Consider the following 25933-nt stretch of genomic DNA (forward strand, 5'->3'; position numbering starts at 1 on the left):
AAAGTACCTGACCTGTAGCTCTTAAATATACGTTGTTCTCTTGTTATCTCTTTAGAGCTTTTGTAATATGTCAGTCTAAACCAAACTTCTGACAAACTACATTGCAATTTCCTGAATTTCACACACTGAGTTACTTACTTCAAGTGTTTTTTATTCATCCTTATATAATGTGATTTACTGATCTCTTTTTATATTTTTAACTAATTGCAACTAATTTTTTGTGATTGATTTAATATATGTAATATATAATATATGTGAGAACTGGAAGTACTATTCCTCCTTCATTCTTGCTTTTTTCCTCTATTATTTTCCTTCCTGGAACTTTTGTTACTCCTAATGGTTTTTCTTTGTTTTGTTTTTGGTCTATTTAGAAAAAAGCTTCCCTTAGTAGTTCAATTGGTACATAATTTAATATGTGGCTTCATTTAGATAGTAATATCATTTTTATTTTGCTGATTTGTTATTCTTTATTCTTTTAAGTAAAGTTGTAATTGTATCATATAGGTATGAAGTATGGCTTAGTAGATTGACTCAGAGATATTCTATTGCATGTTACATTCATTTTTAACTTGACTTCCTTTTCTATTATTTATTCCTGAATTTTGTTATTGCTTTATCCAAATGCTGTTCATATTTCTGTTGATTTTGTGTCTTACCTTCCAGCGGCTATGGTATCAATATTTTTTGTTGATTTTCTGTTTCTTTTGTATTTAAAATCCTATGTCATCAACAAATAAAGATAATTATATCTCCTCTGCTTATTTTTCTGATTGAATTGCTTTCCTAGACTTTGTGGAACTAAGCTGAATTACAACTGTGAAAGGAGAAATACTTGATTTACTCATGTATTTATTGGAAAAAAAAATGTCCCATAATTAAAGTTAATAGTTATGTAGTACTTGAAAATTTGTAAATTACATATATACATATGTACACATATATATGCATCTCTATCTATCTATCTATCTATCTAATCAAATCTGATCCTCACAAAAGCCCTATTAGGTCAATGATATTATCCTTCACTTATAATTGATGAAATTCAGACTGAGAGGGGTAAAGCAAATTTCCCTGGTATACATAGCTAAGTGTCTAAGACAAGATTAAAAATCATGTATTCCAGGATCCAAGTACGGAAGGCTATCCACTGTACCATGATACCTCTTTTTTGAGAACCTGTAAGGTGTCAAATTATCTTAGAGAAGATGGTCTCCCAGGGCACAACCTCAATGCTACCCCTATTCTAAAACCTCATGAGGTTCTTCATCCCCCACAACAGCACAAAATTTCTGCTTCATGGGAGTTCTGGTCAGTGGAAACCTCACTCCATAGTAGAGTGGAGTTCCTTCTGCTATTAGAGTGAGACTACCCTTTCTATCCCAGTCTCAATTATCCCCCCAACCATGCATTATTGCCATAACTCCTATTATCCTATAAGCCCTCTGCTCCTTTGCCAAGAGACTATAAGAATAACTATTCCTTCAGTGTTGTGTAATGGACTTAGTAGAGGGTATATCCCCCAATCTTTCTGTAACAGGAGGATGACAGCATGTTTCATCATGAGCCATATGGAATTGTGATTGGTCAATTTGTTGTTCAAAGTTGTTTGATCTTTCAAGGTTTTATGTCTTTACAATTATGTTATTGATTTTTACTGTTTCTGATGTTTTACTTATCTAGTTTATTCCACTTATCACCTCCCTGCCCATTTTACTCAGTTCTAATTAGCTTTAATGGTAATTGCTGCGTTATATATGTTGAGGTTTGGAAATGATTCTGCTGCTTCACTTTTGCTTTTTTTACCCCCAAGTGATTCTAATCTGTTTCTGTAACTTAATTGTATTAGCTCTATAATGTAACCTTTACTAGTGGTATTGCTATACCACTAGTTAAGCAAATTAATTTAGACATTTTAGTTATAGTATGTCATTTATCCCAATATATGGAGTAGTCTGAGTAATAAATATCTCTAAAATGCATTGTGATATTATTTCTTTAAATAGTTTTACATATATATGTACATATATACATATATATATATATATATATATATATGTATATAATTATATTTAAACAAGTCTTATTTACATATATATATATATATATGTATATAATTATATTTAAACAAGTCTTATTTATGTCTTGGTAGACTGCCTCTCAGATATTTTAGGCATTTTAAAATTATTTAGATTGAATTTTCCCTTTCTTCCCCCCATGCCTGCCTTTTATTGTTGTCATTTGGAAATGCTAAACTTTTTATGAATTTATTTTGCATTCTATTTTACTGAAGCTATTGTTCCAGATTGTTGAAGGTCTGACCATGTTCCCCACATTATCCCCTACTCAAAAAATTCCTATGATTACCTATGGCCTCAAGTATGATATCTTTCAAAGTTGTTCAACAACCTATACCTTTTTTACTTTTCCAGTATGTTAACACTTTATTCCCTTCTGTGTTCTCTATGATACTTTGATGCTTATCTTGATGTTCCTCTTATATGTAACTCCATCTTCTATTTCAGTGTCTTTTCATTGTCTATCTCTGATGTCCAGAATATTCTCCCTTTTTCCTTTTTAGAATACACACTCTCTACTTACCTTCACATCTTGGCTTCCCTAACTTCTTTCAAAATTCAGCTCAAATTCTACTTTCTTCAAGAGTCATCCCCTCTCTCTGATGAGATTTAAGAAAAATGACGATGGTAGGGAACCATAGGTTTCTAGGGGTGCTTAAGACCCCAAAACACAGACACACCAGATCCTGCTGAATGAATTCGACTCAAACCTTCCTAGCCAAGGAAAAAGACGACATTTATTAAGGATTCACCACATTGGGTTTTCTTAAGAAATCTTACCTTTCGTGACAATTGTTTTCACAAGTGGGCAAGATTCAATATAAGCTAGACTGAATCTGAGAACCTTCATGGTGGCAAGATGAAATTTATATACACAAAGATTGTAGGAGGGATATAGGGTGGTCCTGGGGTGATGGGAGGAGGGGTTTAGGGAGGGTTTTGAGGAGGAGTCTAAGGAGGAGCTTGATGGGACTGGATAAGGTCAGACTCCAGGAACCAAGAGAATGATATTAAGGGTGGGAAGTAGCTGAAGGCATGGATATTGATGGCATCAAGGGTGGGAAGTAGCTGGACAATAAATGGCAAGGCTAGGTAGAGATTTGGGCCTAATGATAAAATAACGTTATAGCCTCAGGCCAAGGCCTGATCAAGTAGGAAGATTCAAGTGGAGTTCAAGGTAGGGGGTTCTTCCAGGGCCTATAGACAAATGGGAATCAAGATCCTTTTTGGGTAAGGGAAAATAGTCTCTGTTTGCAGGCTGTATCCCATCATCTCCATTTCCTTTTCTGTGGGATTACCCCTCATTTATACTATATATGCTGTGCATGTATAGTTTTTGACTTGCCTCCTTCATTGGAATGGAAGCTTCTCAAGGGCAGTGACTATATTTTTTGTCTTTTTATCCCCAGTGCTTAACACAGGTCCTGGCACATAGTAAGTATTAATTAATTGATTGTTTGTCTCTTTGCCCATTCTCTGAATTTTTTCTAAATAAACCTAATGCTCTCTTCCAATAGAGAGAATTTTATCTCCTCCTCACTGTTAGGACAATCAGATTTTTTCTTATTCTTTCCTTTTGGGATGCTAAGACTATCAAGTCTTCTCTTTGTTTGAAAGGATGGGAAACTTTTTGCTGTCTTTGTTTTGGAGCATTTCTCAGCTGTTTCTCAGAACTGAGGCAATCAGGAGTCATTGACTTGTATATGATGTGATACTGGGGATGGGGAACTTTCACACACCCAGCCTGGGTGAGGTCAGATCCCTCAGGGCTCTGAACAGGATATAATTGAGGGGAGCTTGTTGTTTGACTTTAGGGGCTCACTCATGGAAGGAGTGTTGAGACTCTGGGGGCAAGCTGTTCTATCTGTCCCCTGGCTTAACTATGAATTGTGATTTGAATCAGACAAGGTCTGTCTGTTGATGTTTGTAATTTCTGTTTGTATTTGCCTTGAAGTTCCAGGGACTGATCTTTTCCCCCTGAACTAAGTGAATGATATAAGTATATGTATATTTGATTAAACTGAGATTGTTGACCCTTTACAGTTGCTTTCCTTAGAAAAGCCAATCAAAGAACCTGTGTTAGTAGCCTTCTGTGTGCTGGTTGTTGTTGGTTTTACACAGCCACAGTAGCTGTTAGCAGATTGTTGCTACACTCACCAATATCTATACCTTTAAAATCCTTCCTATATAACATTGGAATTACCATGATTTCTAGAACTATATAAATAAATTAGATAGGAGTGAGGAGGAGCTTTGCTTACTCTAGAGGACACAGTGAGGCTGGTGACTTTGCACAGTCCTCCCTCACTTAAATCCAATTCACTTACAAGTCATGGTATCACCTTCCTAATGTCATAGTACTCTTTGAGAACAAAGGACAAACAATAACCTGTGAGTAGAAATAGCTGCCTCACCACAGACCCAACTGGCCAGTTTGCATTTCAAGGAGATCGCACCATGTTGTCTTATTTGTCAGAATTCCACAAAAAACACACTTTCAGTCACCAACATTGTTTTAATGCACTGGCCTGAGTCAGCTAAATTAGTCCGGTTAAGTTTAGTCCTGGAAGGAAATGAGGCACTAGTAAGTCATTCAACACTAAACAAAATGAGGTTTATGTAGCTATAGCATAGAAAAGACCGTAGTACTTAGCTTGAGTAGATACAGTTCCCTCACTTCAATTAGGCAACTCAGGAGGGTAGGATGTGGTGGCTTGGAAGCTGATTGGACATCTGCTAAATGTAAAAAACATGGACTTCAGCTGTGTGGGGAATTTTGTGCACTTGGGTGACCAGGAAGCTATATAAGTTCAGTTAGAAATGACCAACAAGAGCTTTAGCTTTAGCCACCTGGCCCATCAAATTATAAAGACATCTTTGCCTCCTTCCTGGGGGAGAAAGGCGAGGTGAGGAAGAGAATAAAACTAGCCTAACCCAATTTGATATATTTATTTTATAACGTTAATAAATGTTGTTGCTAACTATGCTTTTTAAAGGCGTTGATATAAATGAATATTGTCAAAGACTTTTTTTTAATCTGTTGATGTAATGATGTGGTTTTGTTATTTTCCAGGTAGACAGCAATCTTCTTTTTTTTAATTTTTTTGAGGGGGGGAGGCAGGGCAATTGGGGTTAAGTGACTTGCCCAAGGTCACGCAGCTGGTAAATGTGTCAAGTGTCTGAGGCTGGATTTGAACTCAAGTCCTCCTGACTCCAGGGTCGGTACTCTACTCACTGTGCCACGTAGCTGCCCCAACAGCAATCTTCTTTTAATTGTATAACTGAAAGATCATTGGCCTAGCAATAAGGAAATCTTATTTCAGATTTTATTTCTGCTGATTAACATCTCAGTGATCTTGTGAGGATTACTTGAAGTCTTTGAGATATTTTGAACATAAAAAAAGTTAGCATAAGATCGCTAGTGAAATGAAATACCTAAAGGGTTTGTGAGTAGCAGCTAAAAAACCCACTAAGGTATCATTCCTATAATTCTCTCTATGTCAACTTCTTTCACTCTAATTAAACAGTACTGCATCTCTTTTGTTAAAGACATACCTGTTGTTAAAAACATTGTTTACCTTTTTTCTGTAATTATTATAGAGAACAGAATAGTCAATATAGAGTTGGCCATGGAGTCAAGAAAGCATGGTATCAAGACTCACCTATCAAAAACACTAGTTGTGTTACTCTGGGAATGTCACTAGTTTTCAGTACCCTAAGCCATTCTCTAAGAACATAAGTTATAGAGAAAATTGTGGCCTACAATGGTAGAAAGTGTTTCTTCTAGGAATCTCCTATACCAATAAATTCACAGGTCCAGTCCTTATCATTATTTATGTAAGACACAATGGCTGATTTCAATTATTTAAAGAACTATTAAGAAAAAGGAAGTTACTTTCCAGATCTAGAGTCTGTGGCTTTAAGTGGAGAGAAGAATGACTAGAATAGTGAAAGGATAACAAAAAATATAGGAGAGAAAAGGTCGTTTGAAGAAACAGGGACTGTTTAGCTTGGAGAAAAGTAAACTTGGGGAAGACACAATACATATCTTCAAGCACCGGTATCATATAGAAAAGGATTGGCCTTATTTTCATTGATCTCCAGGGGGCAGAACTAGTATCAGAGGAAGAAAGTTGAACAAAGACAGACTAAATATTGCAATTATGAAAGCTGTCCAAATGTGGAATGGAAATCTCTAAGAGGGGATAGTGAGCTCTCCAACATAGAAAAAAAATTGCAAAGGGATACTGTTTAACTGTTCGTGGTATTACTGAGATGATTCCTCCTTAAGTGCAGAAAGGGCTAAAAAACCTCTGAATTCCCTTCCAAATCTATTATTTCACATTCAGGCTTAGTTGGACAAAGCAGCAAGCTTCCTATTTATTATGACTTCAAGGCTCTCAGGAAGGCCAACCTTCCATAACCCCCCCCCCCCCCCAAAAAAAAAACTCCAACTCATCAGGGATCTAATTAAATATTTGATAGTTTTTTGATAAATCAGAGCTATACAAATGTAAGATGTCATTATTTTTTATTATCTGCTTGACATCATTTAAACCCTGATTAACCAGTAGTATATTTCTTCATACTCTGATTTTTTTTTGAGGGAATTATTTACCCTGTGTTTCTAATGAGCCAGTGACTGAATTAAATTCTGAGCTCTAAGACATACCTGAGAGGCAAGACTTGTTGGCTGTTAAAATAATGAACCTTGTATCTGCGAAGGGCCTTTTTGCTGACCTAGCTTTATAGCATCAGATTCTCATGATTTAAGAATGCCATTGTAATTCTTCAGCTCTGGGCAAATAGCCAGTGACTGAAACTGATTAGCAATTTATTCCAGGGTGAAAAACAAAGATTAATTTAATTTTCAAAAAACTGTTGTATACCTAACTCTTAATAATCTATACTAGGCTTATTTTAAGCCATCAATCTAGTTAACTGTTGAAAATGCTTTTTAATGGTAACAATAAAAAATTATAATAGTTACCATTTACATATGACCTTGAGGTTTATAAATTATTGTACACATTATCTCATTTGATGATCATATCAACCCTGGGAGGTAGATACTATTAGTATCTCCACTTTACAAATGGGGACACTGAGGCACAAAGAAAGTAAGTAATATGTCAAGGATCACAAATCTAGTAACACTCTGAGGAGGAATTTTAACTTAGATCTTCCAGATGTCAATTCCAAAACTCTATACATGTGCCACCTAGCTGTCAATAAGCTGGTAAACTGACTATTCATTTTCAGTCCTTTCACTTAAATAATGAAAGGCTATTTTCTTTAATTTATTTATTTTTAGTTCTCAACATTCACTTCCACAAGATTTTGAGTTCCAAATTTTCTGCATATCTCTCTGCTCCCCCAATGCAAGACAGTGGGCATTCTGATTACCCCTTCTCCCAATATACCCTTCATTCTATTACACTCCCCCCTTCACTTATCCCTTTCTCCTATATTTTCCTATAAGGCAAGATAGATTTCTATCCTCCATTGCCCATATATCTTATTTCCCAGTTGTATGTAAAAGCAATTTTTAACATTCATTTTTAAAATTTTGGGTTCCAACTTCTCTCCCTTTCTCCCTCCCCACCCACCATCATTAAGAAGGCAAGCAATTTGATATAAATTATACATGTGTAGTCATGCAAAACATTTCCATAATAGTCATGTTGTGAAAGACTAACCATATTTCCCTCCATCCCCACCCCCACCCCCATTTATTCTATTCTCTCTTTCAACCATGTCCCTCCTCAAAAGTGTTTGTTTCTGATTACCCGCTCCCCCAATCTTCCCTTCCTTCTATCACCTCCCTGTCTTATCCCTTTCTCCCCCTACTTTCCTGTAGGGTAAGATAAATTTCCATACTCAATTGAATGTGTATGTTACTTGCTCCTTAAGCCAAATCCAATAACAGTAAGGTTCACTCATTCCCTCTCACCTTCACCCTCTTCTCCACTGTAAAATATTTTTCTTGATTCTTCTATGTGAGATAATTTATTCCATTCTACCTCGCCCTTTCTCCTTCTCCCTGTACATTCCTCTCTTACCCCTTAATTTTGTTTTTTACATATCATCCCTTTGTATTCAACTCCCCTGTGCCCTCTGTCTCTCTCTGTCTCTGTCCCTTTCTCTCTCTCTCTCTCTTTCTGTATGTATATATATATATATATATATATATATGTATATATATATATATATGTATACGTGTATATGTGTATATGTGTATATATATATATATATGTATGTATTCCCTCCAACTACCCTAATAGTAAGAAAGGTCTCATGAGTTATAAATATCATCTTTCCATGTAAGGATGTAAACAGTTCAACTTTAATAAGTCCCTTATGATTTCTCTTTCCTGTTTATGTTTTTATGCTTCTCTTGAGTCTTATATTTGCAAATCAAATTTTCTATTCAGCTCTGGTCCCTGAGGCCTGCTCCAATTTCACTCAGACCCCATCTATGCTGGCACATTTTTTTGCTGGACTGTGCTCCTCTCTCAGTCTGGTGAAACAGACCTTTCCTATCAACCTTCCAGGTTGTCTTAGGCTATAAATTCATTACACTCTGTCATTTTGTGTGTTCTGTTGCTCTAGAATTTGTTTAGGGTCATTTTTACAGGTATTTGGAGGGATTTGGGGAGAGCTCAAGAGAGTCCCTGCTTTTACTCCACCATCTTAGCTCCCAGTGATAGGATGTTTTCTTAAGGAGCACTAAGTGATGGATGGCATTTGGTCTCCATGCTCCCCGCAAGCTATATATGCATTTTTGCAGGTGCATCAGAAGTTAATTTGGGCTGTTGCTTGAAGGAATGAAATCTTGTCTAATTAATTATTGAAGCCATGAGAGTTAAGATTTGGAGAAATCAAAGTTTTAGTTAAATACTGCTTATTGTGTCATTGCATCTTTTTTGTAAACTATAAACCTAAATACACAATTTTGGAGTGTTTTGGGATGATCTCTTTGCAATATTTATTTTTCAGTCATTCCCATTGTCTGACTAAGTAAGCCAAGGGATCCTGTCCTAATTTCATTTGTGAGATAAAACAGGGAATAGAGAACGAGAATCCAAAAGTAATAAAGGAAACAGTGGGAGACTAAAATAATCTGATTATTTCTTGTTGCAAGAAGTGCCAATTCTGAAACCACTTGTGAGTGGGTATGATTTATCTGTGTCCTTGTTTAATTGTAATTTGTATGGTTTACACAGCCATTAATTTTCAACTTGGAAGCTGGAGATATTGGCTCCTCATTCCTGTTTTCTCAATGCAGAATTTCTCATAATTAAAAATTTTACATGTAATTTTTCTGTACTTTATTCTGATAGCAAATCTATAATTCAAAATCATGAGCTCGCACTTTTTTGAGACTGGCTCTTGTAAGAGTGATAATCAAGAGCTAATCTAGCTATAGACTTTATTGACTTTTGACATCTACGATACATTTGTTTTCACCTAATTCTGTTATATAGCTACTACATGGAAATAAACAACAATGTTCTGCTTTCTTTTTCTTTTTTACATTTATGCAGGTCATCTCCTGTATCTATAATTGATACTCTCTACATTTCTGGTTGCAGAAATTCTTCTACCAAGTTCATGGTCAGATGCCAAATCCTCCATGATGTCTTTTATTTTCTAGGAAAACTGAAAGTTTTTTCCCAAGATTTTCCCAAATATTCTCACTATTTCATGTCTCCTTAGTATTTATAATATTGTGTCTTGTTTTATAGTTATTTATGTATATGTCTTATACTCTTGCTAGTCTAGAAGTCCCTTGAGAACAAGAACTGTATCAGTTTTATCATTGATCCCCAGTATTCTGTTTTACACACAGTAGGAGCTTAATATATATGCCATGGTCATTACCATCAAAAACATAGATGACTATAGATTTAGAGCTATCAGGGACCTCAGGAATCAATTAATTCAATCCCTCATTTTACAGATATGGAAACTGAGACTGATGGAGGCTAAGTGATTTTTCGATGTCACAAAGGCAGAGCTAGGAATCAAACTTCAGTCACCTGACTTAAGCAGTTGGATAAATCCTTGTTGAATTGTATTAAATATTAATTTTACTCCTCAACTAATTTTGCAATTCCCACATTATGCTTAGAATTAGATGTAACAATCCCGTATAGTACCCAAATGTTACTTCCAAAATACAAGCATGTAGAGTGAGTAAAAATACAAACCAGGTAACATTAAATTGCTAATACGACTAATTTAATGTTTCATGGAATCTGTGCTTTCATCAATGTAGTTAACTTTTAAGCAGTGAATAACATAATCCATTATCTAGACTTCATCATGTTTAATTTTCATCCATGTCTTGGGGGGAGAAGGGAGAGGAAAAGAGGGCAGTTTCCCTAGTCATAGTAACATGGTAAAATTGTAGAGCAATTATTTTCGAAAATGTTCACGTTATCATCTCATCTGACCCTTCTGCCCTTCCAAGAAAGTTGTGAATCAAGCAAGACATATGCCCTTACCCTCATTTGGAAGATTTTGTAAATGAGTGCTCAAAATATTTGGTAATTTGCACAATGTGAGGCAGCTCCCAAGACTTAGGACTGCAACCCATGCTTTATAACTCTTTCAAAACTCTCCTTTCCACTCTGCCAACATAGCGCTTTCAAAGCCAAGCAGTGTTGACTATGACTTGAAACTACCACACCTTTGAAAAAAATATATGTTCATCTAATTATTTATAAAAACCAAATATCATATGCAAGAGAGTAGTCCAAAGGCAAGATCTTTTCTTACAAAATGAAATATGGTAATAATATAATGTGTGTGTATATATATATATATATATATATACATATATATATAATATACACATACACACACATACAAACACACCTATATGTATATGTGTATATATGTTTGTATGTATGATAGGTGTGTTTATAAACACACAAACATAAACACACATAAAGTCTTTGCAAAAAAAGAAGCTCTGGTATAAATTAATATTTAAGATTCATAAAGCTCTTTATCTCATTTGATCCTTGCAAAATTTGTGTACAGTAGTCACTGCATCAATCTTTATCTTCATTTTTTATCTTTATTTGACATTTTGGGACTCAACCAAAGACTTGGACAGGCTACCAAGTGAGATGAGGTAGGGAGATATGTTGGTATACAGTAACCTTATCTTTCCCTAAGCTTCAAAGCATCCTCAAAGTTGACACAAGGAAAAACTAGCCAGAATGCAGATGACTCCTCTCTTGGCTGAGGGATTTGGAGATGCAGAAGCCAAGGAAAATAAATATGGTGAAGAAAATATAAAGGAGTAGGAAGAGGATACCATGGCAGCCAGATGGGAAGTTGTGAATTGCTCCAGGGATTTGAGCCATGGCAGTGATAGTGATCTAAACTTGGACCATGCCCAGGCTAAATATTGCATGGCTTATAGGTTCAGGTTAGGGAAAACAGGTAATGAGCTTCTTTCCCCTATCTTTTCCTTCTCTCCAGAGAGAGTTGATTATGTGGGGAGCCGACTACTCATTTCAAATACCTCCGGCTCCCCTCTTTGTTTGGAATGCATTCTCCCTTGCTTTAAAGCTTTACTTTGATTCTTAAGCTGGCAAATGTAATAACATTGTTATTCAATAGAATTGCTAAACTGCGTGTGTATTTTAGTTAATGTTCATAAGTAGAGGGAAGAGAGGCAGAGTATTCCTTATTCTAGAAAGGTGAAATGTTTGGTTCAGACTGAGACTGGGAGATTGGGAGACAATTTACAACAGTTCAACAAATTGGGGGAGCGCCCTCAAAATATGGCAGTCATTGTGCTTGAAAGGAACCCAACAAAAATTATTGCTTTTATTAAAGGGAAGTCAACCATTTACAGTCATTTACGACCTATTGTATTAAAGGGCCTCACTACTTAAATAGGGAAAATATGTAACTTATAGTCATTCTGAAAGAGGGATTCAGTATAGTATGAATTCAAATTAGGTAGGAGAGCATATCTTTACAACTGTAGCTGGGGAAGATTGAATTTGGGTGGGCATGTGTGTGTAGGAGTAAGGGATGAAGTATAGAAGAAAAAGACACTGGACTTGGACTTGGACACCAAGGCGCCTGCCCAGATTATGTCATTTACCAGCATTATGACTTTGGTAAAAAAAAATAGTTTCACTGTTTGGGGCTTGTTTCTTTGTGTGTAAAATACAGAGTCATTCAGAGGTCCAAAATTCTTAATCTAAAAGAATGAAATGTGTGCACAAGGACTTTACCCCTCAAAATTTTTCAGTTTAATATTTAATAATTTCTCCTCTGAACTCCTTATCAGAAACCTCACTTTCACATGGAGGAGACCCTGGTCTATTAAGGGCTATAATATTTCTGGACTATGTGTGAAGGCAATGGACTCTATGACTATACTCTGTGAACCATACAAGTTCAGAGAATTATATCTGATTGCTGGCCAACCAGCATTTTTGTTTGTTTTTAAACCACAATAAATTAGACAGAATATCTATTAATGCACACGTTAGTTTTTCTCTGTCAATACAGAGGGCAGTTATAGGGATGAAATCAGTGTTCTTTTGAACAATTAATTTGAAATATTAATGCATAGAATAACAGATTGTTGAGCCCTAGTTAGCATATCAGAGTTGAAATGGACCTCAGAATTTATCTAATCAACTTTCTTCATGTTATATATAACAAAAGTAATACCTAGGGGATACACACACACACACACACACACACACACACACACACACACACACACATTTCATTCACTTGGCTCCTACAAAAAGGTTAGCACTAAGCAGCAGTCCAATGTGCCCTTTGTCCCCAATGTGGCTCTTTTTTGAAAGAATTATTTTATTTAAAAAACTATTTATAAAGATCTGCCCCTGAAGTAATGATTTTCTCCAAAGAAAAACAAAACTCTAAGACTGCACAGAACTTTAAAAACTGATCAAGAGAATAGTTATGTAACAATCTTTATAAAGAGATGGATTGTAGAAAACTCACCTTGCAAGAGAAAGTTGAATTTTCATTCCAATTTGCAAGCTATCCCTGCATCAACCCTGTGGTCAAAGCATTCAGGTGATGAATGTATCTGACTTTTACATGCCTGGGTAGTTAGGATGTTTTTGTTAAATGATTCATTAAGCTCTGTAAATCCAGAATGAGGAGCTAGTTAGGGAAGGGACAGTATTTCATACATGCTTGTTAAGCTCCTTTTTTCCATAATGAGCAGAGTTTCAAAACTTTTGACTCTACTGCCAGTAGGAATAATATGCCTTTCTAAGTTGTATATGGCATAGATTGCTAACTCTTAACCATCTTCCTGAAAATAATAGTAATAATAGCTACAATTAATAAAGTACCTACTATTTGCCATACTGTATTAAGCACCTTTCAACTATTATCTCACTTAATCCTCACAGCAACCCTGGGAGACAGGTGCTATTACTATCCCCATATTACAGATGAGGAAACTAATGCAAACAGAGAATTAATGAGTTGGCCAAAGTCACATAGCAAGCAAGTACCTGAGCTGTATATGAACTCAAGTCTTCCTGACTCCAGACCTTGTTTTCTTTCCACTGTGACACCTAGATGGATCTAACTGGTGGGAATTGAGTTTAATAAAATGTAATCTTGTTGAGAACATAAACAATTTTTTGTCTCTTTGCATTTCACAGCTTGACTTTTCCCCTCCTAATATTTTCATTTCCTTACAGAACTTACTATGGCTACCAGGCTGTTGGTTGAGTTGTGCTAAAACTCGGTGCCTATGGCCTATGAACAGTCATCATTTCTATTCTGGCTTCCTTTCTTCTCTTTATAATCTTGATGGCATGGGTCACCATGTCAGCAAGATACAATACTTTTCTCCTTCCATGAATTTCTTATCCAGTTTGTCCTACTACTTTCCTTGCTTCAACTATAGGTCATGGCAAAAATTTCACTTCATTGCTCTTTGCCAAAGCATAGAGCAGTGCTGGGTGAAGTTTAAAAATCATGCTGGGAGGGAGGAGCCAGGATGGTGGCTAGAAAGCAGGGACTTGCTTAAGCTCTCCCCCAGGTCTCTCCAAACACCTGTAAAAAATGGCTCTAAACAAATTATAGAGCTGCAGAACCCACAAAATTGCAGAGGGAATCAGGGCTCCAGCACAGGAAAGCCTGGATGGTCACTGGGAAGGGTCTATCGCTTGGAGCTGAGAGCAGAGCACTGCACAGCCCAGCGTGGGCAACACCAGAACCAACCAGACCAGGAGCCAGGTGGAACAGGCAGCAGGGCCCTGAATCATTGAACTGTGGCAGTTACCAGACTTCTCAACCCACAAATGCCAAAGACAACAAAGAAGGTTAGTGGAAAACCTTCAGGAACAGAGTGAAAGGAGTTCATGGTAGGCCCTAGCCCTGGGGGTGAGGAAGGGGTGAAGTTCTGGGGCTGCCTCCAGAGTTCTAGCTGCGGTTGCTTCTGGCTCCAGACCCACCCTGTGGCAGGAATCATGAGGCGGATCCCAGCGGGAGTGCAGAGCCTGCTTGGATCAGGGTCGAGGTCCGGGTTGGTGGTTCTTGGGGGAGGAGGAGTGCTGCTGTGGCAGAGTTTGCTGTGTAGAAGTAGCCTTGAAAATAGCAGTGCAGGCCCTAAAGCTTGGGACAAAGTACTCTCTACTCTACAGGGAGTCATACCCCAACGAAAATCCCAAGTGTCAAATAGTTGACTGGGAACATGGCCAGGCAGCAAAAATGGACTCAAATTCAGACTCAGACTTTGGAATCTTTTTTTTTGGTGATAAAGAACATCAAAACCTACAGCCAGAAGAAGTCCACAAAATCAAAGAGCCTACATCAAAAGCCTCCAAGAAAAACATGAATTGGTCTCAGGCCATGGAAGACCTCAAAAAGGATTTGGAAAAGCAAGTAAGAGAAGTAGAGGAAAAATTGGGAAGAGAAATGAGAGTGATGCAAGAAAATCATGAAAAACAAGTCAGTGACTTGCTAAAGGATACCCAAAAAGTAATGAAGAAAATAGCACTTTAAAAAGTACACTATCTCAAATGGCAAAAGAGCTCCAAAAAGCCAATGAGGAGAAGAATGCCTTGAAAGGCAGAATTAGGCAAATGGAAAAGGAAGTCCAAAAGACCACTGAAGAAAATGCTACCTTAAAATTAGATTGGAGCAAGTGGAAGCTAGTGACTTTATGAGAAATCAAGATATTATAAAACAGAACCAAAGGAATAAAAAAGTGGAAGACAATGTGAAATATCTCACTGGAAAAACCACTGACCTGGAGAATAGATCCAGGAGAGATAATATAAAAAATATTGGACTACCTGAAAGCCATGATCAAAAAAGAGCCTACATATCATCCTTCAAGAAATTATCAAGGAAAACTGCCCTGATATTCTAGAGCTAGAGGGTAAAATAGAAATTGAAAGAGTCCACTGATTGCCTATTAGAAAAGATCCCAAAAAGAAAACTCCTAGGAATAGTTTCACCAAATTCCAGAGTTTCCAGATCATTGAGAAAATACTGCAAGCAAGCAAAAAGAAACAATTTGAATATTGTGGAAACAAAATCAGAATAACACAAGATCTAGCAGCTTCCACATTAAGGGATCAAAGGGCTTGGAATATGATATTCCAGAGGTCAAAGGATCTAGGATTAAAATCAAGAATCATGTACACAGCAAAACTGAGTATAATGCTCCAAGGCAAAATATGGAATTTCAATAAAATAGAGGACTTTCAAGCTTTCTCAGTGAAAAGGCCAGATCTGAATAGAAAATTTGACTTTCAAACACAAGAATCAAGAGATGCATGAAAAGGTAAACAAGAAAGAGAAATCATGAGGGACTTACTAAAGTGGAATTATCTCACATAAAAATGGCAAGACAAAGAAGTTCATTGGAAGGGAAGAGGGGGCAGTTGAAAGGGAATGAGCGAATCTTGCTCTCCTTGGATCTTACTTGAGGAGGGAATAACATACACACTAAACTGGGTATCTTACCCCACATGAAAGTAGGGGGAAGGGGATAAGAATGTGGGGACAATAGAAGGGAGGGCAGATAGGGGGAAGAAGTAATAAAAAGCAAACACTTTTAAAAAGGGACAAGGTCAAGGGAGAAAATTGAATAAAGGGGGACAGGATAGGATGGAGAGAAATATAGTTAGTCTTTTACAACATGGCTATTTATGGGAGTGTAATTGCATAATGATACCTGTATGGCCTATGTTGAATTGCTTGCCTTCTTAGGGAGGGTGGGTGGGGAGGGAAGAGGGGAGAGAATTTGGAACTCAAAGTTTTAAAAGCAGATGCTCAAAAAAAGTTGTTTTTGCATGCAACTGGGAAATAAGATATACAGGCAATAGGGAATAGAAATCTATCTTGCCCTACAAGAAAGTAAGTGGAAAACATATGGGGGGGGTGAGAAGGAGTGGGGTGAAAAAGGGAAGGCTGACTGGGGAATGGGGCAATCAGAATATATACCATCTTGGAGTGGGGGGAGGGTAGAAATGGGGAGAAAATTCGTAGCTCAAAATCTTGTGGAAATCAATGCTGAAAACTAAAAAATATTAAATAAAAAATAAAAAAAATCATGTTGACTTTATCCACTGTACATTTTTGCTATTGATCTTAAGTGGGACACTCCCTGCTGCTGAAAAATCCTTTTATTTATCTTTGGTGGACTCCCAATCACAACTTCCAGCAACTCTATCAAATAGTTTCTTTTTGACTCCAACTCCCTTAATAAGGAGAGCTAATATGTGTATATGGCTACAAGTTTTAGAAAACACTTTACATACATATACAAATATAACTATAAATATACTATTATAATAGTATATAAATATACTATTGATCTTCACAAGATAGATTTAATTATTATTCCCACTTGATGAGAAAACTGAGCCTATGAGAGGTTAGGTAACTTGCACAAAGACATATGGCTATTAAGTAGATAATGTGGCATTTGCATTCAGCTTTTGCTGATTCCAAATACAGCATTCATATGTATACTTTGCCACCTAGCTGCCAAGAGCCTTAAAAATCCTGTCCAAGCCTAAGAAAAGGCATGTGAAGGTAGAAGAAGTAATCTTTTCTCATTGACCCTCAACTGGCTTTCTCAATTTTCATCTTCCATGTCATGTTTCCATGAAGCCAAAGGGGAAAGTACACCATTCTGAGTTGGGGTAGGACAACCAAGCACAAAACAGGCTGTATTGGATTCTGTCCTAAAGAGGAAGCATAGTAAATTGTAAAGAAAAGTGAGTGGATTTTGAGTCGGAGAACATGGGTTCAAGTCCTACCTGATACTTTTTGCCAAAGTGACACTGGACAAGTCACTTAAATTCTCTGGAACTCAGATATAGATATATAGACGAAGGCAGTCAGGGAGAAACCTATGACCTAACATAGATATGATATCAAATATCCATATTCATTTTATCTCCAAACTTATCCCTCTGAATTCTGATTTCTCTCAATGACACTACCTTCTTTCCTATCACTGAGACTTGAAAGTGTTATTTCCTTACCTTCATTTTGTAGATCCAATAGTATCAAGTTCTGTTTATTCTCTTTCTAAAATGTCCCTTTATTTGTCCCCTTTTCTACACTCATACTTTTGATTTTTAGGGCAAGCATTCATCATTTCTTACTCAAAGAATTGATGATAATCTTACTGTTCTGTTTTCAATGTCTTTTTTCCCAACCCATTTTCAGAGAATTGCCAAATTGTTCTCTGTAAAGCCTCAGCTTGTTTGTGTCACTTAATCAAAATTTCTCAGTGGCCTTTTTTATCTCTAATATTAAAAAAAGTTCATTATTATGTTATTTAAGAACCTCCATAATCTCCCACAAATCTGTCTTTTCTAGAACATTTCACATTATTCCCATTGGTTCTTCAATCAAACTGAATTACTAGCTCTTCCTTAGCCTCTTTCTGGACTCTCCCAACTAATTGCACCCTGAAACTTAAATCATATACCATCTTTATTGATGTTGAAACCTTTTCATCCTTCTCTACCTTAAAGGCCACCTTAAATGTTCCTTTCTTCATGAAGCCTTTCCTGGTCCTGACACACATCAGATGAATGTACAGAGTACCTTAGCTTTACAATTAGAAGTCACCTTAAAAGCCCTCTAGTTGAACATTCTATTCTAAAGATGAAGAAATTGGATTTAGATTAAAATGACATGCCCAAAGTCTTAGCTTGTTTCTTTGAGGATTTTTTCTTCCTAATTGTGAACACAGACTGTAGTAAATTTTCCTGTTGAAATGGGTGGATGAAGTAGCAGAGTCAGGATTTGAATTCAGTTCCTGTGATTCATAAGGTCAAATATTTTTAGTTAAAAGTTATGTTATAAGACACCTAGTCCAACTCTATCCTTTTACAGGTGAGGAAACTGAGGCATAGAGAGTTAATTTATTAGTCCAGGGTAACACAAGTACTGAGTCTCTGAAGTAGGATCTATACCATCTAGTTTTCAAAGAGTAGACTGTAATTCCACCAGAGATCATTTGATCACAGATTACATCTGGAAGTAGCCTGAGGATCTAGTCATTACAAAAGATCAAACCTCTTGCCACCACACCACAATGACTCCCATTCTTCAAGAATCAGAAATGTGTTATAATTTTTTTGTGTTTCCAGCACTGGACAACACGCCTTACACATAGTTGTGTTCACTACATGTTTGCTGGTAGAATAAATGAATGAATGTCTTTCCCTAGATCAGGGGCTAGCTTGAAACAGCAACCAATTCAGAGATTATTGAGTCCTGATTCATTCACACATTTCCTAAGGAAAGTTTACTAAAATCTGGGTTCACAATTAGAAAAAAAATCTTTAAAGGAAAAATATAAAATATCCTTCCTCAGGCTGCCCAAAGCAGGGTAAGGTCATGGTGCCATAATACCTAATGAGAAAAAATAAACTAGTAATTCAGTGCCTTTATTGCACTCAATTCCAACCCAATGTAGATTGATGACCTTTGACTGATTAATTTCACCTTATCCTTAGCAGCACACAAACCACACAAAATAGTTCTCTATTCTGAATGAGATTGACTAAATAATTGTACCCCACTGAAAAGCTCCCAATCTTTGTAATATAATTGAAGACATGTATTCTCTCACAGTTTCCACCTTTGAGAATCTAGAAAGAGATAGAAATGGGCACAAATAATCTCCAATCCTATTTGTATTATTTCCAGTAATGTTTCACTCTCTCCAGGGCTTATGCTTAACTATCCTGTCAGGCCCCTGAAAGAGATTTAATGGATCACATTAATCATGACCCATAGGAGAGACAGAGCCATCAGAATAAAATCTAATCAAAATAAAGTATTCACTAATGCATATGGATCAGGAAAAATTCATTATCATTATGAAAAAAACAACAACTTCAAAGTACATTTCTTAATGATGTTGAGTCAATGGCATGATGTCCAAATATAAAAGCAAGTATATTAAAAAAGTTAGGTAAATGGACTTCATGACAATAGAAACTTTGCTTCTATTGACCAAAACTATCTACATGATATAAGAGATATTTATGGAATGTTTTCTTTTTTTGCAAAATGTTTTACATATATCATCCAATTGGATGCTTACAATTATCTTATGAATCAGATTGTATACAAATACTACACTTCTCCATAATATGGGTAAGAAAACTGGAAAAGAAAGTAGAGTAGTTTCATTATCATAGTAATTTCAATATCATCATGCTCCATTTTATGCAGAGATCTTCCCTCCCTCTCAATATGTATGTGAAACACTGCATATACAGTTAGATTCAAGGTGTTGTCTAGTTTTGCTAAATTGTCTTTCCCATTCTCTTTTACATCCTTTATTAGAATGGATTTTTCACTGAGTAATGAAGGAAGGAGGGATATATTTAGACAGCTTTTTAAGTTATGCAAAGTGTTTTACTCTATTATCTCATGTATTTTTTGACTAAATGATGAGGTCTCACAACAAACTTAAAATATTTGTGCTCTTATTATTCCCATTTTATAAACGAACAGACCTTTTGTTGATTTGCCCAGTTTAATGCACCTAGTTAGTATCACATAATATGTTCAATCATTTGTTTTTTTTTTATTTGCTGTTGCAGTTTTTTTCTTTATCTTATGTTGTTCTAATATGATGTTTAATTGTGGAAATAACGCTTCACCACTGATCTTAGAAAAAAGACTATTCTGTATCACACACACACACACACACACACACACACACACACACACACACACATATATATATATATATGTATATGTGTCCAGCTTGGTTTTAGATATTCTATTTCTCAGGGGAGCCAAGAGGGCAGAGAGAAGCAAGGAAGTTACCTGAACACTGCCTAGTTTCCCTCAGAAACAAGGTTTAATCAAGCCACTAAACAGATTCTGGAGCAACAGAACCTACAAAAAGATGGAGTGAAATGATTTTCCAGCTTGAGATAACTTAGAAGGATTTCAGGAAAGGTCTGACTAACTTGGGTAAAAGGAGAATGCAGTACAGAATAGACTGTGTCAGAGCAAGCCAGAAGGCTCTTAGCCACAGCACAGATTAGCAAATGAGGCCCCTCACTCCTGGATAAGCAGGCCTCCAGCCCCCATGGAGAAGGTGGGTAAAATTACAAATCATAAAAACAATCAATAACTTCATCAAAGAGAAGGACATTATTGAAAAAACATACCAAAACTTATGGGATGTAGCCAAAGCAGTTCTTAGGGGGAGTTTTATATCTCTAAATGCTTACATGAATAAAATAAAGAGGAGATAAATTAATTGGGCATGCAACTGAAAAAGCTAGAAAAAGAACAAATGAAAAATCCCTGATTAAATACCAAATTGGAAATTCTGGAAAGCAAAGGAGAACATAATAAAATTGAAATTAAGAAAGCAATTGAGTTAATAAATAAAACAAAGAACTGTTTAATTTTTTGAAAAAAAATTGGTTAATTTGATTTTGAAAAAGAAAGAAAAAAAGCAAAGTACCAGTAGCAAAAAGGAAAAGGGTGAATTCACCACCAAATGAAGAGGAAATTAAAACAATAATTAGAAGCTATTTTGCCCAACTGCATGCCAATAAAGCTGAATTGAATGAATATTTACAAAAACATAAATTCCATGGATTAACATAACAGGAAATAAAATACTCAAATAATTCCATTTCAGAAAAAGAAATTGAACCACCCATCAATGAATTCCTTTAAGAAAAAATTTCAAGGGCCAGATGGATGTATAAGTAAATTCTACCAAACATTTAAAGAACAATTAATTCCAGTATTATATAAACTATACGGGAAAATAGGCAAACAAGGAGTCCTACCAAATTATTTTTATGATACAAATATTGTGCTAATACCTAAACCAGAAAAAGTCAAAACAAAGAAATAAAATTATAGAGCAATTCCCTTAAGGAATATTGATGCAAAATTTTGAATAAAAATTATCAAAGAGATCACAGTAATTTCTCACTAGGATAATGCACTATGACCAAGTAGGATTCATTCTAGGAATGCAGGGCTGATTCAATATTAGCAAAACTATCAGCATAACTGATCAGATCAAAAATAAAATTAACAGAAATAATGTGATTATCTCAATAGATGCAGAAAAAGCTTTTGACAAAACGTAGCACCCATTCCAATTGAAAACACTGGAGAGCATAGGAATAAATATAGATTCCCTTAAAATGAAAAGAAGCATCTATCTAAAACCATCAGCAAGCATTATATGTAATGAGGATAAGCTAGAAGCTTTCTCAATAAGACTGGAGTTGAAACAAGGAATCACCCCTGTTATTCAATATGGTCCTAGAAATGTTATCCTAACCAATAAGAGAAGAAAAAGAAATTGAAAGATTAGAATAGGCGATGAGGAAACAAAGCTATCACTCCTTGCAGATGATATGATAATATACTTAGAGAATCCTAGAAAATGAACTAAAAAACTACTTGAAATAATTAACAACTTTAGCAAAGTTGCATGATATAAAATAAATCCATATTTATCATTTGCATTTCTACATATTACTAACAAAGCTCAGCAGCAAAAGATACAGAAATTCCATTTAAAATAATTATAAACTATAAAACATTTAGGAGTCTACCCAGAAACTATACAAACATAATTACAAATAACTAGTCACATAAATAAGATAAGATCTAAAAAAATGGGAAAATATCATTTGCTTTTGTGTAGGCCTAGCTAATATAATAAAAATGACATCTACTTAAATTAATGTACTTATTCAATGCCATAACAATCAAACTACCAAAAATTATTTTATAGAGACAGAAAAAAAAAACAAAATTCATCTAGAAGAAAAAAAGGTTAAGACTATCAAGGGATATAATGAAAAAAAATGCAAAGGAAGGTAGCCTAGCCACACCAGATCTAAAACTGTTTTATCAAGCAGCAATCATTGAAACTATTTGGTTCAGGATAAGAAATGGATTGGTGGATCAGTGGAATAGGTTAGGTACACAAGACACAGCAGTCAATGACTATAGCAATCTACTGTTTGATAAACTCAAAGGCTCCAGCTTCTGGGATAAGAACTCACTATTTGACTAAAACTGCTAGGAAAATTGGAAAAAAAAAGTATGGCAGAAAACAGCCATTGACCAACATCTTATACCATATACCAAGATAATGTCAAAATGGATACATGATTTAGACTTAAACGGTGATACCATAAGCAAATTAGGAGAGCAAAGCATAGTTTATATATCAGATCTGTGGAAAGGGGGAGAATTTGTGACCAAACAAGAGAAAGAGAACATTATGAAATGCAAAATGAATATTTTTATTACACTAAATTAAAAAGGTTTTGTACAAACAAAGATGAGGCAACCAAGATTAGAAGAAAAGCAGAGAGCTGGGAAACAATTTTTACTGCCTGTGTTTCTGATAATGGCCTCATTTCTTAAATGTATAGAGTATTGAGTTAAATTCATAAGAATACCAGTCATTCCTCAATTTATAAATGGTCAAAGGATATGAACAGGCAGTTTTTAGACAAAAAATTAAAGCTATCTGTAGTCATATGAAAAAATGTTCTAAATTGCTATTGATTAGAGAAATGCAAATTAAAACAACTCTGAGGTACCACTTTACACCTATCTGATTGAATAATATGACAAAACAGGAAAATGATAAATGTTGGAGAAGATTTGGGAAAATTGGAACACTAATGCATTGTTGGTGGAGTTGTGAACTCATACAATCATTCTGGAGAGCAATGTGGAACTATACACAAAGGGCTATAAAATTGTGCATATCCTTTGATCCAGTAACACCACTACTATGGCTGTATTTTATAGAGTTTGTTAAAAATGGAGAAGGACCCACATGTACAATAATATTTATAGCAACTCTTTTTGTGGTGGCAAAATATTGGAAATTCTGGGAATGTCCACTAATTGGGGAATGGAAGGAAAAGTTATAGTATATGGATGCAATGGAATAATATGGTGCTATAAATGAAGTGATAAGCAGGTGGATTTCAGAAAAACCTGGAAAAAACTTACATGAACTGATGTTGAATGAAGTGAGGGAACCAGTAGAATATTATACACAGTCACAGCAACTCTGTGCAATGATCAACTTTATAGACTTATCTCCTCTCAACTATACAATGATCCAAGACAATTCTAAAGACTCATAATGGAAAATGCTATCCACATCCAGAGAAAGACTGAGATTGAATGCAGGTCAAAACATTTCATTTTCATTTTTTTCTTTCGTGTGGTTTCTCCTTTTGTTTTGATTCTTCTTTCACAGCATGACTAATGTGGAAATATGTTGAATATAATTGTACATATATAGCCTATATCAGAATGCTTGCTGTTTTGGGGACATCAGAGGTTAGGGAGGGAGGGGAAAAATCTGGAACTAAAAATCTTATAAAAATGGGGGCAGCTAGATGGCGCAGTGAGTAGAGCACCGGCCCTGGAGTCAGGAGGACCTGAGTTCAAATCCGGCCTCAGACACTTGACATACGTACTAGCTGTGTGACCTTGGGCAAGTCACTTAACCCCGATTGCCCTGCCAAAAAAAAAGCAAAAAAAAAAAAAATCTTATAAAAATGAATGTTGAAAACTATCTTTACATATAATTGGAAAAAACTGGATATTATTAAATGGGAAAAAAGATATACTATTGCTCATATTAAGGAAGGATGCATTTATTACTATAAATTTTTAGTAATTTTGACAAAAATGGCTGTTGAATTTTGTCAAGAAGTTTTTTTCTGCATCCATATGATTATGTGATTTTGATTTTTTTTAGTATTTGTGTGCCCTATTATAATTATTGTTTTGCTAACATTGAATCAACTCTACATTCCTGTTATAAATACTACCATGTCATAACTTACAATCTTTTTTAATATGTTGTTGCAGCCGGGGGCGGAGCCAAGATGGCGGCTGGTAAGCACGGACTAGAGTGAGCTCCGTACCCGAGTCCCTCCAAAAACCTATAAAAATGACTCTGAACCAATTCTAGAACGGCAGAACCCACAGAACAGCAGAGGGAAGCAGGGCTCCAGCCCAGGACAGCCCGGATAGTCTCTGGGTGAGCTCTATTCCACACGGAGCTGGGAGTTGGGAGCTGGGAGCTGGGAACGGAGTGGAGCAGAGCCCAGCCTGAGCGGCGTGGACGATCCAGTCCAGAAGCCGGGTGGAGGGGGCCCTAGCGCCCTGAATACGTGAGCAGTTACCAGACCCCTCGACCCACAAACACCAAAGACTGCGGAGAAGGTTAGTGGGAAAAGCTGCGGGAGTGGAAGGAGTTCGCGGTTCGGCTTCCAGCCCCGGGGGCAGCGGAGGTGGGGCAGCTACAGCTGTTGTTACTTCCGGCTCCAGGCCCACCTGGTGGGGGGAATTAAGTGGCGGATCACAGCAGGGGTGCACAGCCTGCCGAAGATCTGAGCCCAGTCTGGACTGGGGGTCTTTGGGGAAGGAGGAGTGCGGCTCTGACAGAGCTGGCACCTCCCCCCCAAACGTAGAACATAGAACTCTGTAATCTACAAGCAGTCATACCCCACTGAAAAACTCAAGGGTCAAGTTAGTTGGCTGGGAATATGGCCAGGACGCGAAAACGTGCCCAGATTCAGTCTCAGACTTTGGATTCTTTCTTTGGTGACAAAGAGGACCAAAACATACAGCCTAAAGAAGACAGCAAAGTCATAGAGCCTACAACCAAAGCCTCCAAGAAAAACATGAACTGGCCCCAGACCATAGAAGAACTCAAAAAGGATTTGGAAAAGCAAGTTAGAGAAGTAGAGGAAAAATTGGGAAGAGAAATAAGAAGGATGCGAGAAAACCATGAAAAACAAGTCAATGACTTGCTAAAGGAGACCCAAAAAAATACTGAAAAATACACTGAAGAAAACAACACCTTACAAAATAGACTAACTCAAATGGCAAAAGAGCTCCAAAAAGCCAATGAGGAGAAGAATTCCTTGAAAGGCAGAATTAGCCAAATGGAAAAGGAGGTCCAAAAGACCACTGAAGAAAATACTACTTTAAAAATTAGATTGGAGCAAGTGGAAGCTAGTGACTTTATGAGAAATCAGGATATTATAAAACAGAACCAGAGGAATGAAAAAATGGAAGACAATGTGAAATATCTCCTTGGAAAAACCACTGACCTGGAAAATAGATCCAGGAGAGATAATTTAAAAATTATTGGACTACCTGAAAGCCATGATCAAAAAAAGAGCCTAGATACCATCTTTCAGGAAATTATCAAGGAGAACTGCCCTGATATTCTAGAGCCACAGGGCAAAATAGAAATTGAAAGAATCCATCGATCGCCTCCGCAAATAGATCCCAAAAAGAAA

This window comes from Trichosurus vulpecula, chromosome 1 (assembly GCF_011100635.1).
Source record: "Trichosurus vulpecula isolate mTriVul1 chromosome 1, mTriVul1.pri, whole genome shotgun sequence".
Classification (NCBI taxonomy): domain Eukaryota; kingdom Metazoa; phylum Chordata; class Mammalia; order Diprotodontia; family Phalangeridae; genus Trichosurus; species Trichosurus vulpecula.